This window comes from Ranitomeya variabilis, chromosome 6 (genome assembly GCF_051348905.1).
Source record: "Ranitomeya variabilis isolate aRanVar5 chromosome 6, aRanVar5.hap1, whole genome shotgun sequence".
In the NCBI taxonomy this organism is placed as follows: Eukaryota; Metazoa; Chordata; class Amphibia; order Anura; family Dendrobatidae; genus Ranitomeya; species Ranitomeya variabilis.
Genome location: NC_135237.1, coordinates 185438736 through 185458324, shown reverse-complemented (window position 1 = coordinate 185458324; position 19589 = coordinate 185438736). Strand labels below are relative to the sequence as shown.

The window sequence follows — 19589 nt, the reverse complement described above, 5'->3', positions numbered from 1 at the left end:
GCCACTATGAGGATCCAGTGAGGCAGTGGGGCCCGCCTGCCGCCAGCACCGACTCACCCACCGCCGCATTGAACTATACCGGCGTCTGCCGGTACAGTTCAAAGCAATGATGGAAGTGACAATGTCAGCTGATGCTCCATCTCCCATCATTCCCGACTCTGCCTCTGACACTTCGGGTGCATGATGACATTATTGCACACTCACTGTGTACCAGGCAGTGCAGCCGCTGAGACAGGAGCAGGGAGCAGTGCTGCACGGGCACGAGGAGAGGTGAGGAGTGTGTTTTTTTTTACTATAGCAGTGAGTACTGGACTGTGGGGCCATTCTCAGGGGGAGATGCAGGCTGTGCTATATACTGCATGGCTGTGCTAGATGCGGTGTGGGCTGTGTTATATACTACATGGCTGTGCTATATACTGCATGGCTGTGCTATATGCTACGTGGGCTGTGCTATGTACTATGTGGGCTGTGTTATATGCTACGTGGCTCTGCTATATACTATGTGGGCTGTGTTATATGCTACATGGGCTGTGTTATCTACTATGTGGCTGTGTTATATGCTGCATGGGCTGTGTTATCTACTACGTGGACTGTGTTATATGCTAGGTGGTGTGTTATATGATATGTGGCTGTGTAATATACTACGTGGCTGTGCTATATACTACATGGCTGCGTTATATACTACGTGGGCTGTGTTATATACTATGTGGCTGTGCTATATACTACATGGCTGTGCTATATACTATGTATACTGTGTTAAATACTACGTGGCTGTGCTATATGCTACGTGGCTGTGCTATATACTACGTGGCTGTGCTACATACTACGTGGGCTGTGTTATATGCTACATGGGCTGGGTTATATACTTCGTGGCTGTGCTATATACTACATCACTGTGCTATATGCTACCCATTTTGCACTTTTACAAATGTTCTACGTTAATACTTTCTAATGCTTACTTTAAAAAGTTTTCCATTAAAAAATTGTCATATTCAATGTATGCAGTTTTTTCTTTGCAGCAAGTTCAGCTAACAATAAAATGCCTACTGGTAACTGAGGAAGAGGGAGTAGGTCACAAAAATTGGGATATAAGGGGTTGACTTATATAAAGCCCCTCTGCTGTATGGTATTGTAGAATTTACAATAGTTATCACTCATGTAAGAAGTGAAATCTGGCATTGTATTATACCTATATTTCTCTGCTGTATCTGTGCATCATTAATCATGGTATGTGTTAAAGGGGCCCACTGAGACTCTTTCGCCCAGGGCCCTCAAAAACCTGGATTCGGCCCTGTTAGCAGTGCCTGGTTTTCTCCACACATACCGCTTAGAATTATTACCAAAAGGTCTATCTTTGTGTCATCAGACCAGAGAATCTTATTTTTCATAGTCCGGGAGTCCTTCATGTGTTGTATAGCAAACTCTATTTGGGCTTTCATATATGTCTTGCACTGAGGAGAGGCTTCTGTTAGGCCACTCTACCATATAGGACCAACTGGTGGACCGCTAGAGTAATAGTTGACTTTGTGGAACTTTCTCTCATCTCCCTACTTCATCTCTGGAGCTCAGCCACAGTGATATTGGGGTTCTTCTTTACCTCTCTCACCAAGGCTCCTCTCCCACAATTGCTCAGTTTGGCTGGACGGCCAGGTCTAGGAATACTTCTAGTGATCCCATACTTCTGTGTTATGGCTGGACCTGGTGGTTAGGAGCACCGGGAATGACCTGATAGTCAAAACTGCAAAATAGAGCGAGCTCTGGGAAGTGGGAGCTCTGCTGACCGCAGCCCTAATCTATTATCACACACACTAGAATTAGCCGTGGATCGTACCTGACTCTGCCTAGACAACTCTTCACAGCCTGAGAGGTAACTACTCCTAAAGAGAAATATAGCCTCACCTTGCCTCAGAGAAATTCCCCAAAGGAAAAGAGCAGCCCCCCACATATATTGACTGTGAGTTAAGAGGAAGGCACAAACACAGGAATGAGACAGGTTTCAGCAAAGGAGGCCCGACTTACTAAATAGGCAGAAGATAGATAAAGGGATCTTTGCGGTCAGCACAAAAAACTACAAAAAGCCACGCAGAGTGAGCAAGAACCCCCCCGCGCCGTCTCACGGCGCGGTAGGTGCCACTCTGCAACCCAGAGCTTCCAGCTAGCGAGACAATATCATGATAGCCAGCTGGACAAAACTTAGCAGGTACTCAGAAATATATTCAGCACACAAATGAACAACAAATGAGCTTAACAGGGACTTAGCTTCTGCTGAAGTAGACAGGTCATCAGGAGATCCAAGTGAGATCTGAACCAGTACAGATACATTGACAACTGGCATCAGGTAACGATCTGAGCAGAGTTAAATAGAGGAACCAGCCCAGTCTTAAACGATGCAGCTGAGGAAGCCACCTCCAGACCAGCAGCTCCACTTTCAGCCACCAGAGGGAACCCACGGACAGAACTCACAGAAATACCATTCCTGACCACAGGAGGGAGCTCGAGAACAGAGTTCACAACACTTCTGCCATTTAAGGATTATGGAGGCTGCTGTGCTCTTAGGAACCTTAAGAACTGCAGAAATTCTGTTGTAATCTTGGCCAGATCTGTTCCTTGCCACAATTCTGTCTCTGAGCTCCTTGGCCAGTTCCTTTGACCTCATAATTCTCATTTGGTCTGACATGCACTGTGAGGTCTTATATAGACAGGTGTGTGCCTTTCTAAATCAAGTCCTATCAGTTTAATTAAACACAGTTGGACTCCAATGAAGGAGTAGAACCATCTCAAGGAGGATCACAAGGAAATGGACAGCAAGTGACTTAAATATGAGTGTCTGAGCAAAGGGTCTGAATACTTATGACCATGTGATATTTCAGTTTTTCTTTTTTATTAAATTTACAAAAATTTCTACATTTATATTTTTTTTCAGTCAAGATGGGGTGCAGATGCGGAGTGTACATTAATGTAAAAAAATGAACATTTTTGAATTTACCAGATGGCTGCAATGAAACAAAGAGTGAAAAATTTTAAAGGGTCTGAATACATTCTGTACCCACTGTAGATGTCTTAACAGCAAAATAGAAATAGATTTGTCTTTCAAGTATTCCCTTTCTGTTTATATAGTAAAATCATCAGCCCTGCCAGATGTAACCTCAAATGGGAAGGCATGTCAAACGCGCAGCGTTGTGCATCGCACACTAGAGTGTGCTTTCTAAACAATCCCAGCAATTGTAATTGTCTGCCTGGAACCACTGCTCATGTATGACCACTGGACCACATGACTTTTTTTTTACAACTGATGTTTTCTTTAAGGAAAAAAGTATCTCATAATCTAGAACTTGGGACTTTCCCCAGGTTTCATTAAACCTAAATGAAAGTAAAACACCAAAAATAATACGTGAAGCATTCAGCTTGTAATCACATTTGTTTTCCACGTAATGCTATCCCACATCACGTACACACTCCTTTGAGTAGCTTTTTTCTATATGCAGACTTTTTATGTTCCTGTGCTGTTTCTTTTACACTGTTACAGCCAAATTGGTACAAAGACGAAATGAGTTGAACTTAATTATTTTTGTGGTAATGAAAAAGAATATGATGATATCTGACTTTCAAGATTCAGAAGGGGTTGCAATTACTTACGACACCTTTCATGCAGGCTTATAGAAAAATTGCATCTTTATTATTTCATCATTATTACAATGTTAGTAGCTAGTCTATTACATTATCTATTCAGTCTATTGAGCCTTCGGAATAACATCATCTTAGGGTGACAAATCAAAAAACGCCAACTGAACTCTGATGACATTATCATAATTACAGTTGCATCAGCAACTTTTATAAATCCTCTCTGTGTAATGTATTTCTTAGCTTAGTTTCTTAGCATATTGACCTGTTTCAATATGTTTTTTTCAGATATGCCTTGTTCTTGCAATAACAAAGCAGTTTTTTCTACATATGCGGAGAAGTCACTTTTGCATCATAAAGGCTAAATTTGTCCACCATAATAAAAAAAAGCCTAGAACTTGTATTTTGGCTGCAGAATAGGAGATCAGGAAAAGAGTTGATGCAATAGATGTGCATCACATGTTATCCAGTGGTTGCATGGGAAGATGTAATCTGTGTCTTTTGCAGTCCCAATTATCTGGAGATAGCCAACTGATCATGCAGCGCCCCAGAGTCCTGGTCGTTGCAGTACTGACGCTCCGCCGCTAAGGGGAGTGATGGTACGTCTGATGGCACTTAAGGAGTTCACCTGACCAGGTATCACAGTCACACTTTACACTTCACATTCTGGCCACCAGGGGGAGCAAAGGGTTCTATGTATTAGGCCACTCCTCACAATCTGGTAAAACTGGGGGCTGGATAGGAAGTTAGTCAGAAGCTGACTGGGTTGGATCCAGGCAACATCCTGTGGCAGAGGGTGTTGCAGGGGAAGATTCAGGGGGGTCTCTGTCAGGGGTGGGATCCTGACAGTGGCCTAGCGATCAGAACAGAACGTTACGGAGCCGCGCCTGCACCCGTTGCAGTGGCATCCTAAGAAAGGAAACGAAGCGAGGTTTATTGTGGAGAAGTGAGAAACGAGATCGCAGCAAAAAGGAGATAAAGCCAGTAGGAGTCGTGCCGTAAGATCGAGGCAACATCCTACTGAGGCACGTAGCCGGTGGCCGGAACGCCGAGGAAGTATTAGGCTCCAAGCAATACTTCAAACAGCGGCAGGACAGTTAATTTTAGGTTGGCTGTCTCACCTAAATCACCTAAGCAGACATAGGGGGCAATTGTGGAAGAGGGGCGACGCTAGGGTCCCGGAAGAACTCCAGGCCTACCCGTCATACGGGTGCGTCCTATCCATATCATCTGGGGGACGGAGAAGAACATCAGAACAGATACGAGTTGTGAGAGAAGAACATCAGAAACAGACACAACAGTTGTGAGGACTATCCCGTGGTGCTCAGCAGAGAGGTACTACAACACACAGGCGCTAGAAGGTAGAGACTGATTTCCACCTGCAAAGGAAACTCTGGATGTGCCTTCGGACCGGCCGGTCTCAGCCAGCCCTGTTAGCAGTACTCTGGATTGTGGATCCTGAAGCCTTCAGTAAAGAGATAAAGAGACTGCAACCCTGTGTCCTCGTTATTCATCGCGACCTGCACCACGCACCATCATCACACCTTTCATTGGACGCCCCTTAGCAGGGTCACGGACCGGGTCTAGCCACCGTGACAATCCCAGGACCGAGATAGAGAGGCCCAGTACCGAGTACCCCGCGGCCCTGCGTCTGGGGGAGCTCCAATCACACTACCACTTGCTTTTTCTGCATGGTGCCCCCCCCCCAATAGGAATGGAGTTTCTAGGAAGAAGAGGACTTTACAGTATCTAAACATTCCCTGTGAAATATGGCTAGTAACACATACAGACGAACTGCCAGAAACACAATTAGGCACCAGAAATATTTTCAGTCAAGTCAAGTGAGAAAGAATAGGGCACTTGGTGTCATGAAGCATCATCCTCTCACTAGCCAGTATTTATGTCAGCAACCTCAACCTTATAATATGAATTGAACTGGATGATGTTGTTAGAGATTTGGATACAGTGGCATGTAAAAGTTTGGGCATCACTGATCAAAATTATTGTTATTGTGAACAGTTAAGCAAGTTGAAGATGAAATGCAAAAGTTTGGGCACCCTGCATGATTAATACTTAGTAGAACCCCTTTTTTAGAGTATCACAGCTTGTAAAAGCTTTTTATGGCCAGATAAGAGCCTTTCAATTATTGTTTGAGGGATTTTCATCCATTCTTCCTTGGAAAATTTCTTCCAGTTCTGTGAGATTCCTGGGTCGTCTTGCATGCACTGCTATTTTGAAGTCTAGCCACAAATTTGCAACAATGTTCAGATCAGGGCCGTTGTAAAACCTCCAGCTTGCGCCTTTTGTTCTATTGTGGATTTTGACGTGTGTTTAGGATCATTATCTATTTGTAGAAGCGATGTTCTATTCAACTTCAGCTTTTTTACAGATGGTGTTATGTTTGCATCAAGAATTTGTTGAAATTTTATTGACTCCATTCTTCCCTCTACCTTTGAAATGTTCCCCGTGCCATTAGCTACAGCACAACCCCAAAGCATGATTGATCCATCCCTATGCTCAATGGTTGGAGAGATGTTATTTTCCTGAAATTCTGTTTCCTTTTTTCTACACCCATGTCTTTGATCATTGTGGCCAAAGAATTCTATTTTAACCTCATCGGTCCACATGAATTGTGTACAAAATGAATGAAGCTTGTTTAGATTGTTTCTGCATACTTTTATGGTGAGGATGCAGGAGAAGTTTTCTTCTGATGACTTCTGATGACTCTTCCATGAAGGCCATATTTATGCAGGTGTCTCTGAACAGTAGAACAATATACAACAACTTCAGAGTCTGATAAATGTTTCTGAAAGTCTTTTAGAGTCAAGCAGGGGTTCTGATTTGCCTCTCTAGCAATCCTATGAGCAGCTCTCGCTGAAATTGTGCTTGGTCTTCCAGACCTTATCTAGGCCTCCTCTGTTACTGTTGACTGCCATTTCTTAAATACATTTCAAACTGAGGAAAGGATGACTTGAAAATGCTTTCCTATCTTCTTATAGTCTTCTTCTGCTTTGTGGGCCTCCACCATTTTCATTTTTAGAGTGCTAGGCAGCTGTTTAGAAGAACCCATGGCTGCTGTTTTTTGGCACAAGTTTGGAGAAGGCTGGGTTTTTATAAATCTGAAAAATTTCCATCACCTGGCCTTTCTGAACGATGATAGTGAACAAGTCATAACCCTAACAGGCTTATTAAGGTATGAAACCTTGGAAAAAGTTATCTGCACACAGAAATCTCCTAGGCTGTCAAAACTTTTGCATCCATCCAGGGCCGGCTCCAGGTTTTTGTGGGCCCCAGGCAAAAGAGTCTCAGTGGGCCCACATACCACGATTCATGATGCACAGATACGGAGGAGAAATATAGATATGCTGCACAGGGCCTAGCCTTCCCCCTCGTCCTTCACATAGGCAGATCTGCATACAGTACGCAGACATGCACAAACATACAATAAGCAGACATGCACACACATACAGTACGCAGACATGCACACACATACAGTACGCAGACATGCACACATACAGTACGCAGACAAGCACAAACATACAGTACGCAGACATGCACACACATACAGTACGCAGACATGCACACAAATACAGTACGCAAACATGCACACACATACAGTATGCAGACATGCACACACATACAGTACGCAGACATGCACACACATACAGTATGCAGACATGCACACACATACAGTACGCAGACATGCACACACATACAGTACGCAGACATGCACAAACATGCAATAAGCAGACATGCGCACACACAGTACGCAGACATGCACGCACACAGTACGCAGACATGCACACACACAGTACGCAGACATGCACACACAGTACGCAGACATGCACGCACGCACAATACGGAGACATGCACAGCACACACATACATTAAAATACGCAGATATACACATACAATACGCAGACATGCACACACACAATACTGGCTCCTCTGGCATGGCTATGGAGGGCGCGCTGTTTAATGGCAGTCAGACATAGCCGCACACAGTGCACTCTGCAGCTGTGTCTGCTACTAAATGATGCAGTAGGGCCAGCACTGTGCCTTTAACTTTGCTTGTGTGTCTGCCCGGCCGCGTTATTACTACAGCTGCAGAGTGCACTGTGCGCAACCATGTTTGTTTAAGTGACGGCTGAGCTCAAGTAGTGCCGAAGCTGATGGGGGAGCAGCCAGGGCTCCCTGGTGTCCCAGCCACCGGTGGGCCCCCCATTTGTTCAGGGCCCCGGCAGTTGCCCAGGTATGCCGGGTGCTGACGCCGGCCCTGCATCCATCCATTTTCCTTTTTGGAATTTAAAAAAAAATGTCAATTTTTTTTTTTTGCCTAAAATACAAAGAAAAGTGTCATCTTTAACTTTAGGTCTTTTGGAGATTATTTCATCTTCAACTTACTTAACTGTTCTCAATAACAGTAATTTTGACCATGGGTGCCCAAACTTTAACATGCCACTGTATACCCAATAGTAAGCCTGAGCTCTTAGGTTCTACTCTACTGGAGTAGAATTTCCTAGTGGGCAATGTTCAAATTGCTTTATTCCACATGAAGATCATCATGGAAGGAGATGATCAAGCTGTGACTGTAAGTAAATAGGAAAAGGGGCCCTGCACTTTTCCTAGGGCTGGGACCCTAACTGTCCCTAAAGGTACCTCTAAAGGTAAGGAGGTTTGGGCCAGTAGCCTTATTGTTCTCCTGTTATACACTAAGCTGTCCTCTCCCACTCCCCATGAGGCCTGGGACAGAAATGCTAATGTATAAACATGTTAGACAAACAGGGATAACATAAATCAACTAAAATACAAAACACTCACTCAAAGGTAGAAAGGGAAAGGTAGGAATGTACTAACCAAATGGGAACAGGACAATGAGGAAAGCATACACCCAAAAACAAGATGCTGCAATCTTCAGCAGTAACAATGACCTCCATCTCAGGACAGCAACTCCAAAGAGCTAGGAAGTAAAACTTTCACTGGCAAGGAAGAGAAGGTCTGGCCACATTTTATAGAGAGAGGAAATGATCAGTTCAGAAGCAGCTGTGAGATGGAGCTGCAAATTTCTAACCAACATAGAGCGTGCCATTAACCTATTCAGCACCAAAGGAAACAAACATTTAATTTGAAACACACAGGCTAAATGGAAGATCTGTGATTCATAATACGTAGTAATCTTCTAACCCCAGATCTCACAGGAGAATGTGACCTTCTTGTGACCATGATCTTGTGGCATGCAACAATATATAGAGTTTAATGGAAGCTCTGATGATAAATCGTAATCAGGAGGAATGGTTGCTATTTATCAATTCGTCCAAAACAAGCATAAAAGCCATCCTGCTGCATAATGACATTGCACTATCTTCAATTTCAGTTGGTTATGCAGCCCATGTGAAAGAAACCTATGACAACATGAAAAAGCTGCTGATGTACCTGAGCTATGACCAACATTTGTGGCCTCTCTGTGGTGACTTAAAAGTTATTGCCCTCTTGCTTGGTCTCAGAGTGGTCACACAAAGTACTGCTGCTTTCTGTGTGAGTGGGATAGTCGTGCAAAGGAATATCACTACAATAAAAGAGACTGGCCTCTCTGATATTCACTTCAGCCAAGGAATAAGGCTATGTTCACAAGTTCAGTAAAGATCCATTATAATAGACCCCTCAGCAATCTGTTCACAAAAAAAGTTGTGCAGACAAAACATTTTAGTCTGTTTTTTAAACAAAACTAATCTGTGCTGCATCCATTTTTTTAATATGGAAGTCTATGGAAAAACGGATCAGTTAATTAGCCATCTGTTTTCTTCCATATGTATCAGATCAAGTCAGCAAAAAATGGATCCTTTACTAATAAAACAAAAACGCATGGCTAGTTAATGAATCCATTTTCCATAGACATGCTAAAAAAATTGATCCAGCAGAGACCAGGTTTTTAAAATCGTACACAACTGCACAACTTTTTTGCCAACAGATTGCTGCTGGATCCTATCTAACGGTTCATTACTGGGCATCTGAATATGGCCTTAAAATATCCTGCATCCAGCACATGTTTAACCTCATAAGATTTTGTTACCACCATTGCATATCAAGTTTGGCTTAATGAAGAACATTGTAAAGGCAATGTATAAAAATGCAAAAGCACTTAAGTATCTCAAAGATATATTTCCAAGGTTGATTGAAGAAAAGATAAAGGAAGGAGTCTTTATTGGACCTCAACTTCTTCAAGATAAGGAATTTTTCTGATTTTTGCAGGGCAGGGAAAAGGCAGCATAGGTAGCATTCGCATTAGCGGTAACTAGTTTTTTGGGAAATTTAAGAGCAGACAACTATGAAGAGTTGATGGAAAATCTCAAAACATACAAGGTTCATGGCTGTAATGTGTACTTAAAGATTAATTTCTTACATTCACATCTAGACTTTTTTTTCACCAAACTGAGGACCATTGAGTGACGAGTACAGTTGGAGATTTCACCAAGATATTGTGACTATAGTGAAAAGATAAGCGAAAATTGAATCCATTAATGCTTGCAGATTACCGTTGGACAATTGTAAGTGATAATGCTGGAGTACAAGAGACAAGCAAAAAAGAGTTGTCACTGAATGAGGACCACATTTTTAGTGCATATTCTGTAACTGTTTATAATTCACAATAGTGTTAACATATGTTTTAGTTATTTAAATTGTCACTAAGTTTCCTCTAAATAAATATCAGAAAATTGAGATAAATTATTCTGCATCTTTATACTTGCAAAAAAATAATGTTTCAAAGAACTGAAACTTTAATGCATTAATTATATGTAGCAGTAAAATGAAAACTCTTTGATAATAGAAACAAGAGCCAACTAAAAATGTCATTGTAAGATTTGAATTCTGGAAGTCAAAATCATTAAGAAATGTCTCATTTCATAATTGAACCTGATAAAGTTTGAAAATACGTAATATATGTGGTGCAATTACACTTTGCATTTTTATATATTAAATATGTCTTTACAATTGCTTTGTGATTTCTGTTCATAACAGGAACTATGACGTTTAGCTGGATCCATCATATAACAGATCACAGATGGACCGCAATAAATTAAAATGGGCCTCTGTTGCACAGAGTTGTCCAATGTGCAAAAAAAATGTTGCAGTTTTCCCCTTAAAATATGATGAAATCTGAGCAAGTGACAACATAACCTTACATTTGTTCAGTTTATTGCAAATTCTGTTATGTTTTGCAATTTTAAATAATGCCCCACATCATAATAGAAAGCAGAGACAAAGCTATAAGTGGGTCAGAGTTGATTGTCAAACCGTGATAAAAGGGAATCTGTCACCAGGTTTTTGTAACCTTATCTGAGAGCAGTATAATGTAAGGAAAGACTCTGAATCCAATGATGTATCCCTTAATTTACTGGGTGCAACAGTTGTGACACAATCAGAGTTTTTAGATGTAGACTATAGCAGAGCTCAAAAGCTGCCCCTGCCCACAGCACAGCTCTCTATGTACATTGTCTATTGACAGTAAGCTGCTTATCACAGGAGAGGGCGTGGCTGGTCTAGCACCTGCGTGAGCTGTAGTCCAGGCAGTGATAGCATCTTGGTGATAAACAATCATTGTATGCAAACAAAAGCACACAACCTAATAAGTGACATATCCCAAAATGCAGTGTCTTAGCCACTACTTCCCACTCTCCTTAGATTACATAGCAATTACCTGCTGACAGATTTAATTTAAGTGATTTCTGAATAGTTGTGTCAGTCTCTATTCTTTTGTGTATTTCTTTGCTCTTCTCATAAATAAACTATAGTTTGTAAGCCAAGTCTGGTAACCTGTATCAGTGGTTATCATGAATTTATTCACAAAATAAATACCTTATAAAAACAACTCATTGGTAAAAGCTGAGCAAATAAAAACTAACCCACCACAACCTTTATAAAAAGCTGACATATGACATCAGATAGAAGTAGACATAATTCCTTATTTATTCAGTGTTAACAACATCATAAGATAACAAGTAACAGGTATGGGATATAAAAGGTCATACACAGCTGCGACAAAGGTGTTACTACTATTTCTAATAATTGTCAAATGTCCTACTCAGTTTTAATGAACAACACCTCAGATGCTAAGATATCAGTGACAGATAAGAACTGTTTCTTTATTTAAACATACTGCTTGTCAAACAGATATAATTTCATTTCTCACAAACAATAGCAAACGTTCTGAATAATTGCAACGAGAGAATAATTTACATGTTTGAAAACAAAACCTACTGTAAATAAATTTAACCCCTTAACGACCGCCGATACGCCTTTTAACGGCGGCCGCTAAGGGTACTTAATCCACAGCGCCGTGGAAAAAGTGAAGCGCCCCCCAGAGTCGGATTTTCTCTGGGGTCTCGGTTGCCGAGGGTAGCCGAGACCCCAGAGAACATGATTCGGGGGGGTTTTACCGACCCCCGAGTTGCGATCGCCGGTAATTAACCGTTTACCGGCGGTCGCAACAAAAAAAAAAAAACGCGATTTGCCGTTTAATTTCTCTGTCCTCCGATGTGATCGCACATCGGAGGACAGAGAAATGTGGTCCCCGATGGCCCCCATTAGCCCCCCAATACTTACCTACCTCCCCCGGTGCTCCTCGTGTCTCCCCATGGGCGCCGCCATCTTTTTTCCGGGAAAAAATGGCGGGCGCACGCGCAGTGCGCCCGCCGCCCGGCACCCGGATGTTCTTTGGGGTCTCGGCTGCCGGGGGTAGCCGAGACCCCAAAGAACATGATCGGGGTCGGTTTGCACCGACCCCTGCTTTGCGATCGCCGGTAATTAACAGTTTACCGGCGACCGCAAAAAAAACAAAAAAAAAAAACGATCAGTTATTTCTCTGTCCTCTGATGTGATCGCACATCAGAGGACAGAGAAATAGGGGGATTCGGGGACCCTATCATACCCACCCGGGGTCCCTGGGTCCTCTTCTGTCTTCTCCTGCCAGCCGGCTTTTTCATCATGGCGGGCGCATGCGCAGTGCGCCCGCCATCTGCTGCCATCTGCCAGCCGGCAGGAGAAGACAAGTTGGGGCTAAAATTAGGGTTAGGGTTAGGGTTAGGGTTAGGGTTAGGGTTAGAGTTAGGGTTAGAGTTAGGGTTAGGGTTAGGGTTAGGGTTAGAGTTAGGGTTAGGGTTAGAGTTAGGGTTAGAGTTAGGGTTAGGGTTAGGGTTGGGGCTAAATTTAGGGTTAGGGTTAGGGCTAGGGTTAGAGTTAGGCTACTTTCACACTAGCGTTTTTTGGCTTCCGTCGCAATGCGTCGTTGGAGAAAAAACGCATCCTGCAAAAGTGCTTGCAGGATGCGTTTTTTCTCCATTGGCTTGCATTAGCGACGCATTGCGACGGATTGCCACATGTCGCATCCGTCGTGCGACGGATGCGTCGTGCTTCGGCGGACCGTCGACACAAAAAAAACTACATGTAACTTTTTTGTGCAACGTGTCCGCCATTTCCGACCGCGCATGCGTGGCCGGAACTCCGCCCCCGCCTCCCCGCACCTCACAAGGGGGCAGCGGATGCGTTGAAAAAACAGCATCCGCTGCACCCGTTGTGCGGCGCTTACAACGCTAGCGTCGGTACGTCGGCCCGACACACTGCGATGGGCCGAGTACGACGCTAGTGTGAAAGTAGCCTTAGGCTTCTTTCACACTTGCGTCGGTACGGGGCGGTCGCAATGCGTCGGCCCGATGTACCGACGCACGTTGTGAAAATTGTGCACAACGTGGGCAGCGGATGCAGTTTTTCAACGCATCCGCTGCCCAGTCTATGTCCTGGGGAGGAGGGGGCAGAGTTACGGCCACGCATCCGCGGAAATGGCGGACGCGACGTACAAAAAAAGGTTACATTGAACTTTTTTTGTGACGACGGGGGCTAAAGTTATGGTTAGGGTTGGGGCTAAAGTTAGGGTTGGGGCTAAAGTTAGGGTTAGAGTTGGGATTAGGGTTAGCGTTTGGATTAGGGTTGGGATTAGTGTTACGTTTGGGATTAGGGTTGGGATTAGGGTTAGGGTTGGGATTAGGGTTAGGGGTGTGTTGGATTTAGGGTTTTGATTAGGGTTATGGTTAGGGTTGAGATTAGGGCTGTTTTGGGGTTAGGGTTGTGATTATCGTTAGGGTTGTGATTAGGATTATGGATCGGGTTGAGATTAGGGTTAGGGCTGTGTTGGGGTTAGGGTTGGAGTTAGAATTGGGGGGTTTCCACTGTTTAGGTACATCAGGGGGTCTCCAAACACGACAGCCAATTTTGCGCTAAAAAAGTCAAATGGTACTCCCTCCCTTCTGAGCTCTGCCGTGCGCCCAAACAGTGGTTTACCCCCACATATGGGGCATCAGCGTACTCGGGATAAATTGGACAACAACTTTTGGGGTCCAATTTCTCCTGTTACCCTTGTGAAAATAAAAACTTGGGGGCTAAAAATCTTTTTTGTTGGACAAAAATATATTTTTTTATTTTCACTACTCTGCATTATAAATTTCTGTGAAGCACTTGAGCTTTCAAAGTTCTCACCACATATCTAGATAAGTTCCTTAGGGGGTCTAGTTTCCAAAATTTGGTCACTTGTGGGGGTTTCTACTGTTTAGGTACATTAGGGGTCTGCAAACGCAACATAACGCCCGCAGACAATTCTATCAAAGTCTGCATTCCAAAATGGCGCTCCTTCCCTTCCGAGCTCTGCCGTGCGCCCAAACAGTGGTTTACCCCCACATATTGGGTACCAGCATACTCAGGACAAATTGGACAACAACTTTTGGGGTCCAATTTCTCTTGTTACCCTTGTGAAAATAAAAATTTGGGGGCTAATAAAATCTTTTTTGTGGGAAAAAAAATATTTTTTATTTTCACTACTCTGCATTATAAACTTCTGTGAAGCACTTGGGCATTCAAAGTTCTCACCACATATCTAGATAAGTTCCTTGGGGGGTCTATTTTCCAAAATGGGGTCACTTGTTGGGGGTTTCTACTGTTTAGGTATATTAGGGGTCTGCAAACGCAACATAACGCCCGCAGACAATTCTATCAAAGTCTGCATTCCAAAATGGCGCTCCTTCCCTTCCGAGCTCTGCCGTGCGCCCAAACAGTGGTTTACCCCCACATATGGGGTACCAGCATACTCAGGACAAATTGGACAACAACTTTTGGGGTCCAATTTCTCTTGTTACCCTTGTGAAAATAAAAATTTGGGGGCTAAAAAAATCTTTTTTGTGGGAAAAAAAATATTTTTTATTTTCACTACTCTGCATTATAAACTTCTGTGAAGCACTTGGGCATTCAAAGTTCTCACCACATATCTAGATAAGTTCCTTGGGGGGTCTATTTTCCAAAATGGGGTCACTTGTTGGGGGTTTCTACTGTTTAGGTACATTAGGGGTCTGCAAACGCAACATAACGCCCGCAGACAATTCTATCAAAGTCTGCATTCCAAAATGGCACTCCTTCCCTTCCGAGCTCTGCCGTGCGCCCAAACAGTGGTTTACCCCCACATATGGGGTACCAGCATACTCAGGACAAATTGGACAACAACTTTTGGGGTCCAATTTCTCTTGTTACCCTTGTGAAAATAAAAATTTGGGGGCTAAAAAAATCTTTTTTGTGGGAAAAAAAATATTTTTTATTTTCACTACTCTGCATTATAAACTTCTGTGAAGCACTTGGGCATTCAAAGTTCTCACCACATATCTAGATAAGTTCCTTGGGGGGTCTATTTTCCAAAATGGGGTCACTTGTTGGGGGTTTCTACTGTTTAGGTACATTAGGGGTCTGCAAACGCAACATAACGCCCGCAGACAATTCTATCAAAGTCTGCATTCCAAAATGGCGCTCCTTCCCTTCCGAGCTCTGCCGTGCGCCCAAACAGTGGTTTACCCCCACATATGGGGTACCAGCATACTCAGGACAAATTGTACAACAACTTTTGGGGTCCAATTTCTCTTGTTACCCTTGTGAAAATAAAAACTTGGGGGCTAAAAAATCTTTATTGTTAAAAAATATATATTTTTTATTTTCACGACTCTGCATTATAAACTTCTGTGATGCACTTGGGCATTCAAAGTTCTCACTACACATCTAGATAAGTTCCATGGGGGGTCTAGTTTCCAAAATGGGGTCACTTTTGGGGGGTTTCTGCTGTTTAGGCACATCAGGGGCTCTCCAAACGCGACATGGCGTCCGATCTCAATTCCAGTCAATTTTGCATTGAAAAGTCAAATGGCGCTCCTTTGCTTCCGAGCTCAGCCATGCGCCCAAACCGTGGTTTACCCCCACATATAGGGTGTCGGCGTACTCAAGACAAATTTTACAACAGCTTCTGGGGTCCATTTTCTCCTGTTACCCTTGGTAAAATAAAAATTTGGAGGCAAAAAGATCATTTTTGTAGAAAAAATGCGATTTTTTTATTTTCACGGCTCTACGTTATAAACTTCTGTGAAGCACCTGGGGGTTTAAAGTGCTCACCACACATCTAGATAAGTTCCTTAAGGGGTCTAGTTTCCAAAATGGTGTCATATGTGGGGGGTCTCTACTGTTTAGGCACATCAGCGGCTCTCCAAACGTGACATGGCGTCCGATCTCAATTCCAGCCAATTCTACATTGAAAAAGTAAAACGACACTCCTTCTCTTCCAAGCTCTGCGGTGCGCCCAAACAGTGGTTTACCCCCATATATGGGGTATCGACGTACTCAGGAGAAATTGCACAACAACTTTTGTGGTCTAATTTCTCCTGTTACCCTTGTGAAAATAAAAATTTGGGGGCAAAAAGATCATTTTTGTAGAAAAAATTAGATTTTTTATTTTCACGGCTCTACGTTATAAACTTCTGTGAAGCACTTGGGGGTTCAAAGTGCTCACCACACATCTAGATAAGTTCCTTAAGGGGTCTCGTTTCCAAAATGGTATCACTTGTGGGGGGTTTCCACTGTTTAGGCACATCAGGGACTCTCCAAACGCGACATGGCATCCGATCTCAATTCCAGCCAATTCTGCATTGAAAAAGTCAAACGGTGCTCCTTCAATTCCAAGCTCTGCGGTGCGCCCAAACAGTGGTTTACCTCCACATATGGGGTATCGACGTACTCAGGAGAAATTGCACAACAACTTTTGTGGTCTAATTTCTCCTGTTACCCTTGTGAAAATAAGAATTTGTGGGCGAAAAAATCATTTTTGTGAAAACAAATGCGATTTTTTATTTTCACGGCTCTACGTTATAAACTTCTGTGAAGCACTTGGGGGTTCAAAGTGCTCACCACACATCTAGATAAGTTCCTTGGGGGGTCTAGTTTCCAAAATGGTGTCACTTGTGGGCGGTTTCCACTGTTTAGGCACATTAGGGGCTCTCCAAACGCGACATGGCGTCCGATCTCAATTCCAGCCAATTCTGCATTGAAACAGTCAAACGGTGCTCCTTCACTTCCAAGCTCTGCGGTGCGCCCAAACAGTGGTTTACCTCCACATATGGGGTATCGGTGTACTCAGGAAAAATTGCACAACAAAATTTGTGGTTAAATTTCAGTTTTTACACTTGTGAAAATTAAAAAAAATGGTTCTGAAGTAAAATGTTTGCAAAAAAAAGTAAAATGTTCATTTTTTTCTTCCACATTGTTTTAGTTCCTGTGAAGTACGTAAAGGGTTAATAAACTTCTTGAATGTGGTTTTGAGCAGCTTGAGGGGTGCAGTTTTTAGAATGGTGTCACACTTGGTTATTTTCTATCATATAGACCCCTCAAAATCACTTCAAAGGTGATGTGGTCCCTAAAAAAAACATGGTGTTGTAAAAATGAGAAATTGCTGGTCAACTTTTAACCCTTATAACTCCCTAACAAAAAAAAAAATTGTTTCCAAAATTGTGCTGATGTAAAGTAGACATGTGAGAAATGTTATTTATTAACTATTTTTTGTGACATATCTCTCTGATTTAAGGGCATAAAAATACAAAGTTTGAAAATTGCAAAATTTTAAAAATTTTCGCCATATTTCCATTTTTTCATAAATAATCGCAAGTAATATCGAAGAAATGTTACCACTAACTTGAAGTACAACATGTCACGAAAAAACAATCTCAGAATCAGCGGGATCCGATAAAGCGTTCCAGAGTTATAACCTCATAAATTGACACTGGTCAGAATTGTAAAAATTGGCTCGGTCATTAAGTACCAAATTGGCTCTGTCACTAAGGGGTTAAAGCACGCAAAAATCTATTTCCTTGATAAAGGGGTCCCACAGCCACTGTCAATTAGTTCATGGAAATGTAATCCACTGTGTATTTATGGTAGAACCTGTACCAGCCATGAGAACAATGGCGTCCCGTCTGCAAAAAAAGTAGCACATATATAGAGATATAAACATGTATGTACAGGGAAAAATAATAATACAACTAATCCTAATGCTAAAGGTCAATTAACAGTGGAGGAATATACACTGCTCAAAAAAATAAAGGGAACACTTAAAAAACAGAATATAACTCCAAGTAAATCAAACTTCTGTGAAATCAAACTGTCCACTTAGGAAGCAACACCGTTTGACAATCAATTTCACATGCTGTTGTGCAAATGGAACAGACAATAGATGGAAATAATTGGCAATTATCAAGACACACTCAATAAAGGAGTGGTTCTGCAGGTGGGGAGCACAGACCACATCTCAGTACCAATGCTTTCTGGCTGATGTTTCGGTCACTTTTGTATGTTGGTTGTGCTTTCACACTCGTGGTAGCATGAGACGGACTCTACAACCCACACAAGTGGCTCAGGTAGTGCAGCTCATCCAGGATGGCACATCAATGCGAGCCGTGGCAAGAAGGTTTGCTGTGTCTGTCAGCATGTCCAGAGTCTGGAGGCGCTACCAGGAGACAGGCCAGAACACCAGGAGACATGGAGGGGCCATAGGAGGGCAACAGCCCAGCAGCAGGACCGCTACCTCTGCCTTTGTGCAAAGAGGAACAGGAGGAGCACTGCCAGAGACCAGCAAAATGACCTCCAGAATGCCACAAATGTGCATGTGTCTGCACAACCTGTTAGAAACTGACTCCATGAGGAAGGCCTGAGTGCCCAACGTCCACAGATGGGGGTTGTGCTCACAGCCCAACACCGTGCAGGACGCTTGGCATTTGCCACAGAACACCAGGATTGGCAAATTCGCCACTGGTGCCCTGTGCTCTTCACAGATGAAAGCAGGTTCACACTGAGCACATAGGACAGACATGACAGAGTCTGGAGATGCCATGGAGAGCGATCTGCTGCCTGTAACATCCTTCAGCATGACCGGTTTAGCAATGGGTCAGTAGTGGTGTGGAGTGGTATTTCTTTGGAGGGCCACACAGCCCTCCATGTGCTTGCCAGAGGTAGCCTGACTGCCATTAGGTACCGAGATGAGATCCTTGTGTGACCATATGCTGGTGCGGTTGGCCCTGGTTTCCTCCTAATGCAGGACAATGCAAGACCTCATGTGGCTGGAGTATGTCATCAGTTCCTGCAAGATGAAGGCATTGAAGCTATGGACTGGCCCGCCCTTTCCCCAGACCTGAATCTGATTGAACACATCTGGGACATCATGTCTCGCACTATTCACCAACATCACATTGCACCACAGGCTGTCCAGGAGTTGGCAGATGCTTTATTCCAGGTCTGGGAGGAGATCCCTCAGGAGACCATCCGCCACCTCATCAGGAGCATGCCCAGGCATTGTAGGGAGGTCATACAGGAACGTGGAGGCCATACACACTACTGAGCATCATTTCCTTGTCTTCAGGCATTTCCACTGAAGTTGGATCAGCCTGTAGCTTCATTTTCCACTTTGATTATGAGCGTCATTCCAACTCCAGACCTCTGTGGGATATTAGTTGTGATTTACATTGATAATTTTTAGGTTTTATTGTTCTGAACACATTCCACTAAGTAATGAATAAAGATTTACAACTGGAATATTTCATTCAGTGATATCTAGGATGTGGGATTTC

At 43.1% G+C, this 19589-nt stretch overlaps 1 protein-coding gene across 4 annotated transcripts in view; it reads left to right on the top strand.

Moving 5' to 3' along the window:
- The window catches only part of ITPRID1 (ITPR interacting domain containing 1), a 270965-nt gene that overhangs the window by 56223 nt on the left and 195153 nt on the right, over positions 1–19589 (top strand). The gene's annotated exons all lie outside the window — the stretch shown is intronic.